Source organism: Haliotis asinina, chromosome 3, assembly GCF_037392515.1.
Source record: "Haliotis asinina isolate JCU_RB_2024 chromosome 3, JCU_Hal_asi_v2, whole genome shotgun sequence".
Taxonomy (NCBI): domain Eukaryota; kingdom Metazoa; phylum Mollusca; class Gastropoda; order Lepetellida; family Haliotidae; genus Haliotis; species Haliotis asinina.
This window is the reverse complement of record NC_090282.1, coordinates 8,410,313-8,426,282: the sequence shown is the minus strand read 5'-3', so window position 1 is coordinate 8,426,282 and position 15,970 is coordinate 8,410,313. Positions and strand designations below refer to the sequence as shown.

Sequence of the window (15,970 nt, the reverse complement as noted above, 5' to 3'; positions counted from 1 at the left end):
TCGTTGAGATTATGGACTGGTGGGTCTCTCTGCCTCACACGACGGCCAATAAAGTCCCACAAATGTTCAATGGGGTTGAGGTCAGGGCTCATGGCAGGCCATGGAATTCTGTCAATTGCATTTTGCCGCAAAAAATCATTTACAGCATGCGCCCTGTGAGGTCTAGCATTGTCGTCCATAAATATGGGTCTCGTTGCCAGAGGATGGTTCTCAAAATGAGGTACCACAGCCCTGTCAAGAACCTCCTGTTGGTAACGAACACCGTTAAGGTTGCCACGGATGGTAATGATATCCAACTTGCAGTTCATGGAAATGCACCCCCATACCATAACGGAACCTCCCCCAAAGGCCACAGTCTCCTGGATGTTCCGTGGAGCCATTGCTGTGTTCCTCTGCCTCCAGACCCGAGTACGACCGTCCACCATGTGCAGCAAGAACCGGCTCTCATCTGAGAAATGGACCTTCCTCCAAGAGGCAATGTTCCAGTGCAAACGGTCATTACACCAGGCCAGTCGGGCTGCCTTATGGGCTGGAGACAGTCTGGGTCGCTTGATTGGCCTCCTTGCCCGGTATCCTGCAGCTTTCAGACGATTCCGAACAGTCCTGTCTCCCTGGAAGCCACTCCTGTCTCAACCGAGAGCTCGAGTCGAAGGACCTGCGCCGTACAAGTCTCAGTAAAGCTCTGTCCTCCCGGACTGTGGTCTTCCTGGGTCTTCCTGGTCTAGGCAGGTCTTTAACTTCATTAGTGGCCCGGTATTTTTTCAAAAGTTTTGAAATTATGGAATGATGTCGTCCGATTTGAGTCCCGATTTGTCTTAGAGACATACCAGCATTCCTCATGCCGATTATTTGCCAACGAGTGGCCTCTGATAATTTCCTACGTGCCATGACATTGAAATGAATGAAAAACCGAATGCAATCGACAACCTGCGCTTGTAAACACCCCAGGGAAAAAGTGCATTTTTCGAAAGTTGAGGTTAAAGCAATGCACGTGCGCTGTGCAAGCTTCACGCGCGTCATATCAACCCATGAAAAGCTCATGCTGTATGTCAATACATCAAAATTGAATAATCAATCATCAAAATTACTTCGTTAAACTTTGTTAAGTTTTTATGTGTCTTTGAATTTGGTGTTGCTTAATTAATTTCCATATGTATATAATGAGCATATATACTCTAACATGTACATAACACTTCCAGGAATAACGAGCGGTGAGGCCGTTCAGCTGACGCACGCGATCGATAACACGTCAGGTCAACTCGAAGTCGCACTCTGCGATATCACCTACCTACCGCAATGGACTAACATCAACATCAGCAACAATAAGCTGTTCGTCAGTGGAACTCGCAGTCAGATAACTGACGGCTACTACAGCGTTTGCTCTCTAAACGATGAGGTCTTCAAACCCCTGGGAGCCGAACTCAAGATGAACGACTCAAACGGTACAGTGGTGTTAATCAACAACGGAAGAAACCCCTTAAGGCTAGGCCGACCATCAGCGAGGATACTCGGTATGTCTCCTGACGAGATAAAACCAACAACAACCGTCACAGGTACGAAGTTACCCGACCTAGTACCGTACCGAGAGCTGTACATTCATCTCGGTCAGGTGAGCACAACGTACAACATTCAAGGAGGTCACCCTTCCACTATACTGAGAGCAGTGCCGGTGAAAACTGAGAAATACAACGACGGTAGAACCGAGTCGTTTTCACCACGGCAGTATAAGAGATTAACCCAGGGCAACATACCTGAGCTGACAATATCGGTGTTAGATATAAATCATAATCCTGTAAATATAGGATACCTCAGCTTAACGCTTCATGTAAAATGACCAGCGCACAAGGGCCCGGAGTGAAAAAATGCGTCAATATCGGGCTCTCCGACCTCGGAGACACGCGCAGTTTCAACGCTCCCGGAGTAGATGGTAAATCGTACGCCTTGCAACTGAAAAACAACATTTACAAACGCGTTGAAATCCCCTCCGGTGGAACCCTAAGTGATATAATAGATACCACAAGAGCAACAGTCAACACTAAGTACGCCCTTGTCAACACCGGTGATAATAATTGGATAATATACCCATCGTTCGGGGGTAAACTGTTCGACTTAGACGATGTTGAGAGCACTACCGTCGTCCAAAACAAACCATATATGCTCGTCTTCACCGAAGATGACAAATGGGTGTTGTTACCCGATAACGACGACTGGTTTCTCAATATTAGACTCGTCTCCCCTTACGTGTTTACGGATAACAAAGACAACCACCTAAACAAAGTCGTGAACAATGGAACCCTGCTCGTGGCTTATGTCCCAACTCAGAGACGTAGCGTAGTCGTCAGCCCAGTCAACACTATGGCAGCCCACATGCTATCGAGTAAACCGGCCATACAAAACGTGACATTGCAGTTGGTGTCTGAATTCGAAGGCGTGGTCAAGATACTAGAGAGTCTACTGGCAAACTCAACACTGATCATCAAAGTCTACCTAGGGGAACCATCGGGGAATGATGTCGAGATCGTGAAGGGAATCAAACTCGGGTGGGTGAAAGGACACCAGTATCAAGTTTGCAACGTTTACGTGCGGGTGGGTGTTGGAGCCGACACCAGTATGGAGGGGGTCAACGTGATTGTGGAAAACAAGATATCACTAACCAAGATCTTCCTGCCTGACAACATACACTTCATGGGTATGAAGTTAACCCCTGAATTATTATCAAAAAACCAGTTGGAAATTATATCGTAATAGTATAATAATGACCAGTCATCGTCCCAACACTACGCTTAACGACCTAGGAGACACGGAGGGCTTCGATCAGCCTGGTGAGGAAGATGAATTATACATCCTGCACTTCAAAGACAACGTGTACAGACGGGTGTCGTTATCAGATTTAAAAGATCCTAAATGGCTGCTCAACTTAACAATCACCTCACCTTATATCACATTAAAAGAAGAAAAGTGGGGGTACATCTCTAAGATTAGGAATAACGGTATCTGGCCCGGGGATTTCATTACGGAAAATAAAGCAACAGTCTCGATAGATTCTCGTATTGGAGAAAAAAGTGGGTTAAGTTCTGACACAGAAAGTAAATTAACATTTAGCAGTAAGTTTTTTTTACCCAAGGAGCATCTTGATCAAATAAACTACCTCTACACAATCATCATAGAAGTCGTCTTTACGTATTTTAACCAGGAAAACTCCTCGAAAGGACGCCAAATTTTACCCGGGTTGACAATACACTGGTATAACGAACACGTAGGTCAATATTGCCGTATTGTTATACAACGGAATAACCCGGGGGGTCCTATAAACCGCTTAATAAGCCTCCCTGGGTTTTTTATTACAACAGAAAAGTCTATTGGCTTCACACCTATTATCATTAATTATGATCTATCCCTTGTAGGCTTCAAATTCATTCGTGAAATATTAACTGAAACCCAATTAAAATATTTTTCAAAATATATATTATAGATGGGTCTGTACCCAGTCGTAGAGGAAGTAGCGAAGACGCTGGAAACCGTAGATGGGTTCCGCTTGAGGCAGTTATGTGATGTGAAACGTCAACTAGAACAAGACCGTGACACGCGGAAAGCACTATGTAAAAAATATAATAGAGCTTTCAATATCGTGGACGGGGCTGACACTACCCTTATGGCAACCAGCATGGGACTAGGGGCGGCAGGCGTTGGGTTGTTGGCTACCATCGTGGCCGCACCTATAGTGCTAGGTATTGAAATAACAGCTGGGGTGGCAGGGTTGGCAGGGTTGGCGCTTAAGTTAGTATCACGCAGACTTAATCGTAAGGCATTGAAACATGACGAGATCAGGGTTCTGGCCGAAGCAAAGCTGAACACAGTGAGTGAGCGAATTTCCACGGCACTCTCTGATAGTAAGATCTCAGAAGAGGAGTTTCGTTCAATCCTCTCTGAACTCAAAAAATATAACGGAATGAAACAAGATATTCGATCCAAGTCTCGTAAGTCTGCTATCAGCGAGGACGAGAAAAAAAAGTACATAGAACAGTAGTAGGGGAACACGAGGGCGATAGCCGTAAGCGGGCCACCGATCCTATATGGTCAGTCAAAACTTACAACATAGATAAAGTGGATATGAAAGCCGACGAACCTAACTTGTACTACTTGAGGGATGGGCCGGGTAGGGGGTTTGTAAGAGAAGAATTATTGATCGTACCGTACGGCACAGTGTTACCTCCAACCAATACACGGTAAACTGTTTCATTGTAGTAGGGGTAATAGTAGCAAGAGCTAAGGCCCCAACCAAAGCCTTATTTAGTAAACAAGGCTTTGTAGAGACATTTCTTAAAAGTGGTCCAGAACTGTCATTCCCTATACTACTGTTGTTGAAACACACCACCAGACGTTTCCCTCGGCAAGGGCACATAACTTCCACCACATCAGTCACATCTTAAAGTGAGCCCCTTCTCGTCAGTTCCGTCTCTGTGGCGCAATCGGTTAGCGCGTTCGGCTGTTAACCGAAAGGTTGGTGGTTCAAGCCCACCCAGGGACGCACTTGCTTTTTGTAAACATCAGTACTTGATATTTCGCTCTTTTGGATTTTACAGATGTTTGTAGTTGACGCAAATACATGCTACAATACGATATATCAGTTTAAACAAGTCTCTAACACACTTGATATACATGTATTCATTAATGTCAGGTCGTCATTCTCATGCACAAGAACTCAATGCACAAAGACGGCAGGAAAACAGCCAGCATTCAGTCCTTCAACATTGCCTGTAAAATATCAGCTTCCAATGTGGTCTAGTTGTTAGGATTCCTGGCTTTCACCCAGGCGGCCCGGGTTCGATTCCCGGCATTGGAACAAATTCTTTTACCATCTGACAAGAAATTGAGTTCAATTTCAAGAAGTATATATTAGTCACGTGCAAAGTCAAAAGTAAAAGGCATGCATTTTACGTCATAGGAACAAATTCCTGGCTTTGGAACAATTAATTCATCTCACAAGAAAGTGAGTTCACATCAAGAAGTATACATATGTCATGCGTACAGTCAGAAGTAAAATACATGCATCTAAAGTCCTAGATTTATCTTCATGTACATCCCAGTGTCCACATCTTCCAATAAATACATCAGGTAAGCCAATGTGTCATTGCGCAAGACTATCCCACCCCTTACACAACAGTTGTTGAAACACACCACCAGACGTTTCCCTCGGCAAGGGCACATAACTTCCACCACATCAGTCACATCTTAAAGTGAGCCCCATCTCGTCAGTTCCGTCTCTGTGGCGCAATCGGTTAGCGCGTTCGGCTGTTAACCGAAAGGTTGGTGGTTCAAGCCCACCCAGGGACGCACTTGCTTTTTGTAAACATCAGTACTTGATATTTCGCTCTTTTGGATTTTACAGATGTTTGTAGTTGACGCAAATACATGCTACAATACGATATATCAGTTTAAACAAGTCTCTAACACACTTGATATACATGTATTCATTAATGTCAGGTCGTCATTCTCATGCACAAGAACTCAATGCACAAAGACGGCAGGAATACAGCCAGCATTCAGTCCTTCAACATTGCCTGTAAAATATCAGCTTCCAATGTGGTCTAGTGGTTAGGATTCCTGGCTTTCACCCAGGCGGCCCGGGTTCTATTCCCGGCATTGGAACAAATTCTTTTACCATCTGACAAGAAATTGAGTTCAATTTCAAGAAGTATATATTAGTCACGTGCAAAGTCAAAAGTAAAAGGCATGCATTTTACGTCATAGGAATAAATTCCTGGCTTTGGAACAATTAATTCATCTCACAAGAAAGTGAGTTCACATCAAGAAGTATACATATGTCATGCGTACAGTCAGAAGTAAAATACATGCATCTAAAGTCCTAGATTTATCTTCATGTACATCCCAGTGTCCACATCTTCCAATAAATACATCAGGTAAGCCAATGTGTCATTGCGCAAGACTATCCCACCCCTTACACAACAGTTGTTGAAACACACCACCAGACGTTTCCCTCGGCAAGGGCACATAACTTCCACCACATCAGTCACATCTTAAAGTGAGCCCCATCTCGTCAGTTCCGTCTCTGTGGCGCAATCGGTTAGCGCGTTCGGCTGTTAACCGAAAGGTTGGTGGTTCAAGCCCACCCAGGGACGCACTTGCTTTTTGTAAACATCAGTACTTGATATTTCGCTCTTTTGGATTTTACAGATGTTTGTAGTTGACGCAAATACATGCTACAATACGATATATCAGTTTAAACAAGTCTCTAACACACTTGATATACATGTATTCATTAATGTCAGGTCGCCATTCTCATGCACAAGAACTCAATGCACAAAGACGGCAGGAATACAGCCAGCATTCAGTCCTTCAACATTGCCTGTAAAATATCAGCTTCCAATGTGGTCTAGTGGTTAGGATTCCTGGCTTTCACCCAGGCGGCCCGGGTTCGATTCCCGGCATTGGAACAAATTCTTTTACCATCTGACAAGAAATTGAGTTCAATTTCAAGAAGTATATATTAGTCACGTGCAAAGTCAAAAGTAAAAGGCATGCATTTTACGTCATAGGAACAAATTCCTGGCTTTGGAACAATTAATTCATCTCACAAGAAAGTGAGTTCACATCAAGAAGTATACATTTGTCATGCGTACAGTCAGAAGTAAAATACATGCATCTAAAGTCCTAGATTTATCTTCATGTACATCCCAGTGTCCACATCTTCCAATAAATACATCAGGTAAGCCAATGTGTCATTGCGCAAGACTATCCCACCCCTTACACAACAGTTGTTGAAACACACCACCAGACGTTTCCCTCGGCAAGGGCACATAACTTCCACCACATCAGTCACATCTTAAAGTGAGCCCCATCTCGTCAGTTCCGTCTCTGTGGCGCAATCGGTTAGCGCGTTCGGCTGTTAACCGAAAGGTTGGTGGTTCAAGCCCACCCAGGGACGCACTTGCTTTTTGTAAACATCAGTACTTGATATTTCGCTCTTTTGGATTTTACAGATGTTTGTAGTTGACGCAAATACATGCTACAATACGATATATCAGTTTAAACAAGTCTCTAACACACTTGATATACATGTATTCATTAATGTCAGGTCGTCATTCTCATGCACAAGAACTCAATGCACAAAGACGGCAGGAATACAGCCAGCATTCAGTCCTTCAACATTGCCTGTAAAATATCAGCTTCCAATGTGGTCTAGTGGTTAGGATTCCTGGCTTTCACCCAGGCGGCCCGGGTTCCATTCCCGGCATTGGAACAAATTCTTTTACCATCTGACAAGAAATTGAGTTCAATTTCAAGAAGTATATATTAGTCACGTGCAAAGTCAAAAGTAAAAGGCATGCATATTACGTCATAGGAATAAATTCCTGGCTTTGGAACAATTAATTCATCTCACAAGAAAGTGAGTTCACATCAAGAAGTATACATATGTCATGCGTACAGTCAGAAGTAAAATACATGCATCTAAAGTCCTAGATTTATCTTCATGTACATCCCAGTGTCCACAAATACATCAGGTAAGCCAATGTGTCATTGCGCAAGACTATCCCACCCCTTACACAACAGTTGTTGAAACACACCACCAGACGTTTCCCTCGGCAAGGGCACATAACTTCCACCACATCAGTCACATCTTAAAGTGAGCCCCATCTCGTCAGTTCCGTCTCTGTGGCGCAATCGGTTAGCGCGTTCGGCTGTTAACCGAAAGGTTGGTGGTTCAAGCCCACCCAGGGACGCACTTGCTTTTTGTAAACATCAGTACTTGATATTTCGCTCTTTTGGATTTTACAGATGTTTGTAGTTGACGCAAATACATGCTACAATACGATATATCAGTTTAAACAAGTCTCTAACACACTTGATATACATGTATTCATTAATGTCAGGTCGTCATTCTCATGCACAAGAACTCAATGCACAAAGACGGCAGGAATACAGCCAGCATTCAGTCCTTCAACATTGCCTGTAAAATATCAGCTTCCAATGTGGTCTAGTGGTTAGGATTCCTGGCTTTCACCCAGGCGGCCCGGGTTCGATTCCCGGCATTGGAACAAATTCTTTTACCATCTGACAAGAAATTGAGTTCAATTTCAAGAAGTGTATATTAGTCACGTGCAAAGTCAAAAGTAAAAGGCATGCATTTTACGTCATAGGAATAAATTCCTGGCTTTGGAACAATTAATTCATCTCACAAGAAAGTGAGTTCACATCAAGAAGTATACATTTGTCATGCGTACAGTCAGAAGTAAAATACATGCATCTAAAGTCCTAGATTTATCTTCATGTACATCCCAGTGTCCACATCTTCCAATAAATACATCAGGTAAGCCAATGTGTCATTGCGCAAGACTATCCCACCCCTTACACAACAGTTGTTGAAACACACCACCAGACGTTTCCCTCGGCAAGGGCACATAACTTCCACCACATCAGTCACATCTTAAAGTGAGCCCCATCTCGTCAGTTCCGTCTCTGTGGCGCAATCGGTTAGCGCGTTCGGCTGTTAACCGAAAGGTTGGTGGTTCAAGCCCACCCAGGGACGCACTTGCTTTTTGTAAACATCAGTACTTGATATTTCGCTCTTTTGGATTTTACAGATGTTTGTAGTTGACGCAAATACATGCTACAATACGATATATCAGTTTAAACAAGTCTCTAACACACTTGATATACATGTATTCATTAATGTCAGGTCGTCATTCTCATGCACAAGAACTCAATGCACAAAAACGGCAGGAATACAGCCAGCATTCAGTCCTTCAACATTGCCTGTAAAATATCAGCTTCCAATGTGGTCTAGTGGTTAGGATTCCTGGCTTTCACCCAGGCGGCCCGGGTTCCATTCCCGGCATTGGAACAAATTCTTTTACCATCTGACAAGAAATTGAGTTCAATTTCAAGAAGTATATATTAGTCACGTGCAAAGTCAAAAGTAAAAGGCATGCATTTTACGTCATAGGAACAAATTCCTGGCTTTGGAACAATTAATTCATCTCACAAGAAAGTGAGTTCACATCAAGAAGTATACATATGTCATGCGTACAGTCAGAAGTAAAATACATGCATCTAAAGTCCTAGATTTATCTTCATGTACATCCCAGTGTCCACATCTTCCAATAAATACATCAGGTAAGCCAATGTGTCATTGCGCAAGACTATCCCACCCCTTACACAACCGTTGTTGAAACACACCACCAGACGTTTCCCTCGGCAAGGGCACATAACTTCCACCACATCAGTCACATCTTAAAGTGAGCCCCATCTCGTCAGTTCCGTCTCTGTGGCGCAATCGGTTAGCGCGTTCGGCTGTTAACCGAAAGGTTGGTGGTTCAAGCCCACCCAGGGACGCACTTGCTTTTTGTAAACATCAGTACTTGATATTTCGCTCTTTTGGATTTTACAGATGTTTGTAGTTGACGCAAATACATGCTACAATACGATATATCAGTTTAAACAAGTCTCTAACACACTTGATATACATGTATTCATTAATGTCAGGTCGTCATTCTCATGCACAAGAACTCAATGCACAAAGACGGCAGGAATACAGCCAGCATTCAGTCCTTCAACATTGCCTGTAAAATATCAGCTTCCAATGTGGTCTAGTGGTTAGGATTCCTGGCTTTCACCCAGGCGGCCCGGGTTCGATTCCCGGCATTGGAACAAATTCTTTTACCATCTGACAAGAAATTGAGTTCAATTTCAAGAAGTATATATTAGTCACGTGCAAAGTCAAAAGTAAAAGGCATGCATTTTACGTCATAGGAATAAATTCCTGGCTTTGGAACAATTAATTCATCTCACAAGAAAGTGAGTTCACATCAAGAAGTATACATATGTCATGCGTACAATCAGAAGTAAAATACATGCATCTAAAGTCCTAGATTTATCTTCATGTACATCCCAGTGTCCACATCTTCCAATAAATACATCAGGTAAGCCAATGTGTCATTGCGCAAGACTATCCCACCCCTTACACAACAGTTGTTGAAACACACCACCAGACGTTTCCCTCGGCAAGGGCACATAACTTCCACCACATCAGTCACATCTTAAAGTGAGCCCCATCTCGTCAGTTCCGTCTCTGTGGCGCAATCGGTTAGCGCGTTCGGCTGTTAACCGAAAGGTTGGTGGTTCAAGCCCACCCAGGGACGCACTTGCTTTTTGTAAACATCAGTACTTGATATTTCGCTCTTTTGGATTTTACAGATGTTTGTAGTTGACGCAAATACATGCTACAATACGATATATCAGTTTAAACAAGTCTCTAACACACTTGATATACATGTATTCATTAATGTCAGGTCGTCATTCTCATGCACAAGAACTCAATGCACAAAAACGGCAGGAATACAGCCAGCATTCAGTCCTTCAACATTGCCTGTAAAATATCAGCTTCCAATGTGGTCTAGTGGTTAGGATTCCTGGCTTTCACCCAGGCGGCCCGGGTTCGATTCCCGGCATTGGAACAAATTCTTTTACCATCTGACAAGAAATTGAGTTCAATTTCAAGAAGTATATATTAGTCACGTGCAAAGTCAAAAGTAAAAGGCATGCATTTTACGTCATAGGAATAAATTCCTGGCTTTGGAACAATTAATTCATCTCACAAGAAAGTGAGTTCACATCAAGAAGTATACATATGTCATGCGTACAGTCAGAAGTAAAATACATGCATCTAAAGTCCTAGATTTATCTTCATGTACATCCCAGTGTCCACATCTTCCAATAAATACATCAGGTAAGCCAATGTGTCATTGCGCAAGACTATCCCACCCCTTACACAACAGTTGTTGAAACACACCACCAGACGTTTCCCTCGGCAAGGGCACATAACTTCCACCACATCAGTCACATCTTAAAGTGAGCCCCATCTCGTCAGTTCCGTCTCTGTGGCGCAATCGGTTAGCGCGTTCGGCTGTTAACCGAAAGGTTGGTGGTTCAAGCCCACCCAGGGACGCACTTGCTTTTTGTAAACATCAGTACTTGATATTTCGCTCTTTTGGATTTTACAGATGTTTGTAGTTGACGCAAATACATGCTACAATACGATATATCAGTTTAAACAAGTCTCTAACACACTTGATATACATGTATTCATTAATGTCAGGTCGTCATTCTCATGCACAAGAACTCAATGCACAAAAACGGCAGGAATACAGCCAGCATTCAGTCCTTCAACATTGCCTGTAAAATATCAGCTTCCAATGTGGTCTAGTGGTTAGGATTCCTGGCTTTCACCCAGGCGGCCCGGGTTCGATTCCCGGCATTGGAACAAATTCTTTTACCATCTGACAAGAAATTGAGTTCAATTTCAAGAAGTATGTATTAGTCACGTGCAAAGTCAAAAGTAAAAGGCATGCATTTTACGTCATAGGAATAAATTCCTGGCTTTGGATCAATTAATTCATCTCACAAGAAAGTGAGTTCACATCAAGAAGTATACATATGTCATGCGTACAGTCAGAAGTAAAATACATGCATCTAAAGTCCTAGATTTATCTTCATGTACATCCCAGTGTCCACATCTTCCAATAAATACATCAGGTAAGCCAATGTGTCATTGCGCAAGACTATCCCACCCCTTACACAACAGTTGTTGAAACACACCACCAGACGTTTCCCTCGGCAAGGGCACATAACTTCCACCACATCAGTCACATCTTAAAGTGAGCCCCATCTCGTCAGTTCCGTCTCTGTGGCGCAATCGGTTAGCGCGTTCGGCTGTTAACCGAAAGGTTGGTGGTTCAAGCCCACCCAGGGACGCACTTGCTTTTTGTAAACATCAGTACTTGATATTTCGCTCTTTTGGATTTTACAGATGTTTGTAGTTGACGCAAATACATGCTACAATACGATATATCAGTTTAAACAAGTCTCTAACACACTTGATATACATGTATTCATTAATGTCAGGTCGTCATTCTCATGCACAAGAACTCAATGCACAAAAACGGCAGGAATACAGCCAGCATTCAGTCCTTCAACATTGCCTGTAAAATATCAGCTTCCAATGTGGTCTAGTGGTTAGGATTCCTGGCTTTCACCCAGGCGGCCCGGGTTCGATTCCCGGCATTGGAACAAATTCTTTTACCATCTGACAAGAAATTGAGTTCAATTTCAAGAAGTATATATTAGTCACGTGCAAAGTCAAAAGTAAAAGGCATGCATTTTACGTCATAGGAACAAATTCCTGGCTTTGGAACAATTAATTCATCTCACAAGAAAGTGAGTTCACATCAAGAAGTATACATATGTCATGCGTACAGTCAGAAGTAAAATACATGCATCTAAAGTCCTAGATTTATCTTCATGTACATCCCAGTGTCCACATCTTCCAATAAATACATCAGGTAAGCCAATGTGTCATTGCGCAAGACTATCCCACCCCTTACACAACAGTTGTTGAAACACACCACCAGACGTTTCCCTCGGCAAGGGCACATAACTTCCACCACATCAGTCACATCTTAAAGTGAGCCCCATCTCGTCAGTTCCGTCTCTGTGGCGCAATCGGTTAGCGCGTTCGGCTGTTAACCGAAAGGTTGGTGGTTCAAGCCCACCCAGGGACGCACTTGCTTTTTGTAAACATCAGTACTTGATATTTCGCTCTTTTGGATTTTACAGATGTTTGTAGTTGACGCAAATACATGCTACAATACGATATATCAGTTTAAACAAGTCTCTAACACACTTGATATACATGTATTCATTAATGTCAGGTCGTCATTCTCATGCACAAGAACTCAATGCACAAAGACGGCAGGAATACAGCCAGCATTCAGTCCTTCAACATTGCCTGTAAAATATCAGCTTCCAATGTGGTCTAGTGGTTAGGATTCCTGGCTTTCACCCAGGCGGCCCGGGTTCGATTCCCGGCATTGGAACAAATTCTTTTACCATCTGACAAGAAATTGAGTTCAATTTCAAGAAGTATATATTAGTCACGTGCAAAGTCAAAAGTAAAAGGCATGCATATTACGTCATAGGAATAAATTCCTGGCTTTGGAACAATTAATTCATCTCACAAGAAAGTGAGTTCACATCAAGAGGTATACATATGTCATGCGTACAGCCAGAAGTAAAATACATGCATCTAAAGTCCTAGATTTATCTTCATGTACATCCCAGTGTCCACATCTTCCAATAAATACATCAGGTAAGCCAATGTGTCATTGCGCAAGACTATCCCACCCCTTACACAACAGTTGTTGAAACACACCACCAGACGTTTCCCTCGGCAAGGGCACATAACTTCCACCACATCAGTCACATCTTAAAGTGAGCCCCATCTCGTCAGTTCCGTCTCTGTGGCGCAATCGGTTAGCGCGTTCGGCTGTTAACCGAAAGGTTGGTGGTTCAAGCCCACCCAGGGACGCACTTGCTTTTTGTAAACATCAGTACTTGATATTTCGCTCTTTTGGATTTTACAGATGTTTGTAGTTGACGCAAATACATGCTACAATACGATATATCAGTTTAAACAAGTCTCTAACACACTTGATATACATGTATTCATTAATGTCAGGTCGTCATTCTCATGCACAAGAACTCAATGCACAAAAACGGCAGGAATACAGCCAGCATTCAGTCCTTCAACATTGCCTGTAAAATATCAGCTTCCAATGTGGTCTAGTGGTTAGGATTCCTGGCTTTCACCCAGGCGGCCCGGGTTCCATTCCCGGCATTGGAACAAATTCTTTTACCATCTGACAAGAAATTGAGTTCAATTTCAAGAAGTATATATTAGTCACGTGCAAAGTCAAAAGTAAAAGGCATGCATTTTACGTCATAGGAATAAATTCCTGGCTTTGGAACAATTAATTCATCTCACAAGAAAGTGAGTTCACATCAAGAAGTATACATATGTCATGCGTACAATCAGAAGTAAAATACATGCATCTAAAGTCCTAGATTTATCTTCATGTACATCCCAGTGTCCACATCTTCCAATAAATACATCAGGTAAGCCAATGTGTCATTGCGCAAGACTATCCCACCCCTTACACAACAGTTGTTGAAACACACCACCAGACGTTTCCCTCGGCAAGGGCACATAACTTCCACCACATCAGTCACATCTTAAAGTGAGCCCCATCTCGTCAGTTCCGTCTCTGTGGCGCAATCGGTTAGCGCGTTCGGCTGTTAACCGAAAGGTTGGTGGTTCAAGCCCACCCAGGGACGCACTTGCTTTTTGTAAACATCAGTACTTGATATTTCGCTCTTTTGGATTTTACAGATGTTTGTAGTTGACGCAAATACATGCTACAATACGATATATCAGTTTAAACAAGTCTCTAACACACTTGATATACATGTATTCATTAATGTCAGGTCGTCATTCTCATGCACAAGAACTCAATGCACAAAAACGGCAGGAATACAGCCAGCATTCAGTCCTTCAACATTGCCTGTAAAATATCAGCTTCCAATGTGGTCTAGTGGTTAGGATTCCTGGCTTTCACCCAGGCGGCCCGGGTTCGATTCCCGGCATTGGAACAAATTCTTTTACCATCTGACAAGAAATTGAGTTCAATTTCAAGAAGTATATATTAGTCACGTGCAAAGTCAAAAGTAAAAGGCATGCATTTTACGTCATAGGAATAAATTCCTGGCTTTGGAACAATTAATTCATCTCACAAGAAAGTGAGTTCACATCAAGAAGTATACATATGTCATGCGTACAGTCAGAAGTAAAATACATGCATCTAAAGTCCTAGATTTATCTTCATGTACATCCCAGTGTCCACATCTTCCAATAAATACATCAGGTAAGCCAATGTGTCATTGCGCAAGACTATCCCACCCCTTACACAACAGTTGTTGAAACACACCACCAGACGTTTCCCTCGGCAAGGGCACATAACTTCCACCACATCAGTCACATCTTAAAGTGAGCCCCATCTCGTCAGTTCCGTCTCTGTGGCGCAATCGGTTAGCGCGTTCGGCTGTTAACCGAAAGGTTGGTGGTTCAAGCCCACCCAGGGACGCACTTGCTTTTTGTAAACATCAGTACTTGATATTTCGCTCTTTTGGATTTTACAGATGTTTGTAGTTGACGCAAATACATGCTACAATACGATATATCAGTTTAAACAAGTCTCTAACACACTTGATATACATGTATTCATTAATGTCAGGTCGTCATTCTCATGCACAAGAACTCAATGCACAAAAACGGCAGGAATACAGCCAGCATTCAGTCCTTCAACATTGCCTGTAAAATATCAGCTTCCAATGTGGTCTAGTGGTTAGGATTCCTGGCTTTCACCCAGGCGGCCCGGGTTCGATTCCCGGCATTGGAACAAATTCTTTTACCATCTGACAAGAAATTGAGTTCAATTTCAAGAAGTATGTATTAGTCACGTGCAAAGTCAAAAGTAAAAGGCATGCATTTTACGTCATAGGAATAAATTCCTGGCTTTGGATCAATTAATTCATCTCACAAGAAAGTGAGTTCACATCAAGAAGTATACATATGTCATGCGTACAGTCAGAAGTAAAATACATGCATCTAAAGTCCTAGATTTATCTTCATGTACATCCCAGTGTCCACATCTTCCAATAAATACATCAGGTAAGCCAATGTGTCATTGCGCAAGACTATCCCACCCCTTACACAACAGTTGTTGAAACACACCACCAGACGTTTCCCTCGGCAAGGGCACATAACTTCCACCACATCAGTCACATCTTAAAGTGAGCCCCATCTCGTCAGTTCCGTCTCTGTGGCGCAATCGGTTAGCGCGTTCGGCTGTTAACCGAAAGGTTGGTGGTTCAAGCCCACCCAGGGACGCACTTGCTTTTTGTAAACATCAGTACTTGATATTTCGCTCTTTTGGATTTTACAGATGTTTGTAGTTGACGCAAATACATGCTACAATACGATATATCAGTTTAAACAAGTCTCTAACACACTTGATATACATGTATTCATTAATGTCAGGTCGTCATTCTCATGCAC

The 15,970-nt window shown here is 42.7% G+C and overlaps 24 non-coding genes across 24 annotated transcripts; all 24 read left to right on the top strand.

The window, feature by feature from the left end:
• Positions 1–4,454: 4,454 nt before the first annotated feature.
• Trnan-guu (transfer RNA asparagine (anticodon GUU)) lies at positions 4,455–4,528 on the top strand. Its single transcript has one exon. It is a non-coding gene; the product is annotated as a tRNA-Asn (tRNA).
• A 732-nt stretch (positions 4,529–5,260) lies between these two features.
• Trnan-guu (transfer RNA asparagine (anticodon GUU)) lies at positions 5,261–5,334 on the top strand. Its single transcript has one exon. It is a non-coding gene; the product is annotated as a tRNA-Asn (tRNA).
• A 732-nt stretch (positions 5,335–6,066) lies between these two features.
• Trnan-guu (transfer RNA asparagine (anticodon GUU)) lies at positions 6,067–6,140 on the top strand. The gene has a single exon. It is a non-coding gene; the product is annotated as a tRNA-Asn (tRNA).
• A 243-nt stretch (positions 6,141–6,383) lies between these two features.
• On the top strand, positions 6,384–6,455 carry Trnae-uuc (transfer RNA glutamic acid (anticodon UUC)). The gene has a single exon. It is a non-coding gene; the product is annotated as a tRNA-Glu (tRNA).
• A 417-nt stretch (positions 6,456–6,872) lies between these two features.
• Positions 6,873–6,946, top strand: Trnan-guu (transfer RNA asparagine (anticodon GUU)). The gene has a single exon. It is a non-coding gene; the product is annotated as a tRNA-Asn (tRNA).
• Positions 6,947–7,668: 722 nt separating this feature from the next.
• Positions 7,669–7,742, top strand: Trnan-guu (transfer RNA asparagine (anticodon GUU)). Its single transcript has one exon. It is a non-coding gene; the product is annotated as a tRNA-Asn (tRNA).
• Positions 7,743–7,985: 243 nt separating this feature from the next.
• Trnae-uuc (transfer RNA glutamic acid (anticodon UUC)) lies at positions 7,986–8,057 on the top strand. Its single transcript has one exon. It is a non-coding gene; the product is annotated as a tRNA-Glu (tRNA).
• Positions 8,058–8,474: 417 nt separating this feature from the next.
• Positions 8,475–8,548, top strand: Trnan-guu (transfer RNA asparagine (anticodon GUU)). The gene has a single exon. It is a non-coding gene; the product is annotated as a tRNA-Asn (tRNA).
• Positions 8,549–9,280: 732 nt separating this feature from the next.
• Trnan-guu (transfer RNA asparagine (anticodon GUU)) lies at positions 9,281–9,354 on the top strand. The gene has a single exon. It is a non-coding gene; the product is annotated as a tRNA-Asn (tRNA).
• Positions 9,355–9,597: 243 nt separating this feature from the next.
• Positions 9,598–9,669, top strand: Trnae-uuc (transfer RNA glutamic acid (anticodon UUC)). The gene has a single exon. It is a non-coding gene; the product is annotated as a tRNA-Glu (tRNA).
• A 417-nt stretch (positions 9,670–10,086) lies between these two features.
• Trnan-guu (transfer RNA asparagine (anticodon GUU)) lies at positions 10,087–10,160 on the top strand. Its single transcript has one exon. It is a non-coding gene; the product is annotated as a tRNA-Asn (tRNA).
• A 243-nt stretch (positions 10,161–10,403) lies between these two features.
• Trnae-uuc (transfer RNA glutamic acid (anticodon UUC)) lies at positions 10,404–10,475 on the top strand. Its single transcript has one exon. It is a non-coding gene; the product is annotated as a tRNA-Glu (tRNA).
• A 417-nt stretch (positions 10,476–10,892) lies between these two features.
• Positions 10,893–10,966, top strand: Trnan-guu (transfer RNA asparagine (anticodon GUU)). Its single transcript has one exon. It is a non-coding gene; the product is annotated as a tRNA-Asn (tRNA).
• A 243-nt stretch (positions 10,967–11,209) lies between these two features.
• On the top strand, positions 11,210–11,281 carry Trnae-uuc (transfer RNA glutamic acid (anticodon UUC)). Its single transcript has one exon. It is a non-coding gene; the product is annotated as a tRNA-Glu (tRNA).
• Positions 11,282–11,698: 417 nt separating this feature from the next.
• Trnan-guu (transfer RNA asparagine (anticodon GUU)) lies at positions 11,699–11,772 on the top strand. The gene has a single exon. It is a non-coding gene; the product is annotated as a tRNA-Asn (tRNA).
• Positions 11,773–12,015: 243 nt separating this feature from the next.
• On the top strand, positions 12,016–12,087 carry Trnae-uuc (transfer RNA glutamic acid (anticodon UUC)). Its single transcript has one exon. It is a non-coding gene; the product is annotated as a tRNA-Glu (tRNA).
• A 417-nt stretch (positions 12,088–12,504) lies between these two features.
• On the top strand, positions 12,505–12,578 carry Trnan-guu (transfer RNA asparagine (anticodon GUU)). The gene has a single exon. It is a non-coding gene; the product is annotated as a tRNA-Asn (tRNA).
• Positions 12,579–12,821: 243 nt separating this feature from the next.
• Positions 12,822–12,893, top strand: Trnae-uuc (transfer RNA glutamic acid (anticodon UUC)). Its single transcript has one exon. It is a non-coding gene; the product is annotated as a tRNA-Glu (tRNA).
• Positions 12,894–13,310: 417 nt separating this feature from the next.
• Trnan-guu (transfer RNA asparagine (anticodon GUU)) lies at positions 13,311–13,384 on the top strand. Its single transcript has one exon. It is a non-coding gene; the product is annotated as a tRNA-Asn (tRNA).
• Positions 13,385–14,116: 732 nt separating this feature from the next.
• On the top strand, positions 14,117–14,190 carry Trnan-guu (transfer RNA asparagine (anticodon GUU)). Its single transcript has one exon. It is a non-coding gene; the product is annotated as a tRNA-Asn (tRNA).
• Positions 14,191–14,433: 243 nt separating this feature from the next.
• On the top strand, positions 14,434–14,505 carry Trnae-uuc (transfer RNA glutamic acid (anticodon UUC)). The gene has a single exon. It is a non-coding gene; the product is annotated as a tRNA-Glu (tRNA).
• A 417-nt stretch (positions 14,506–14,922) lies between these two features.
• Trnan-guu (transfer RNA asparagine (anticodon GUU)) lies at positions 14,923–14,996 on the top strand. The gene has a single exon. It is a non-coding gene; the product is annotated as a tRNA-Asn (tRNA).
• Positions 14,997–15,239: 243 nt separating this feature from the next.
• On the top strand, positions 15,240–15,311 carry Trnae-uuc (transfer RNA glutamic acid (anticodon UUC)). Its single transcript has one exon. It is a non-coding gene; the product is annotated as a tRNA-Glu (tRNA).
• A 417-nt stretch (positions 15,312–15,728) lies between these two features.
• Trnan-guu (transfer RNA asparagine (anticodon GUU)) lies at positions 15,729–15,802 on the top strand. The gene has a single exon. It is a non-coding gene; the product is annotated as a tRNA-Asn (tRNA).
• Positions 15,803–15,970: the final 168 nt, after the last annotated feature.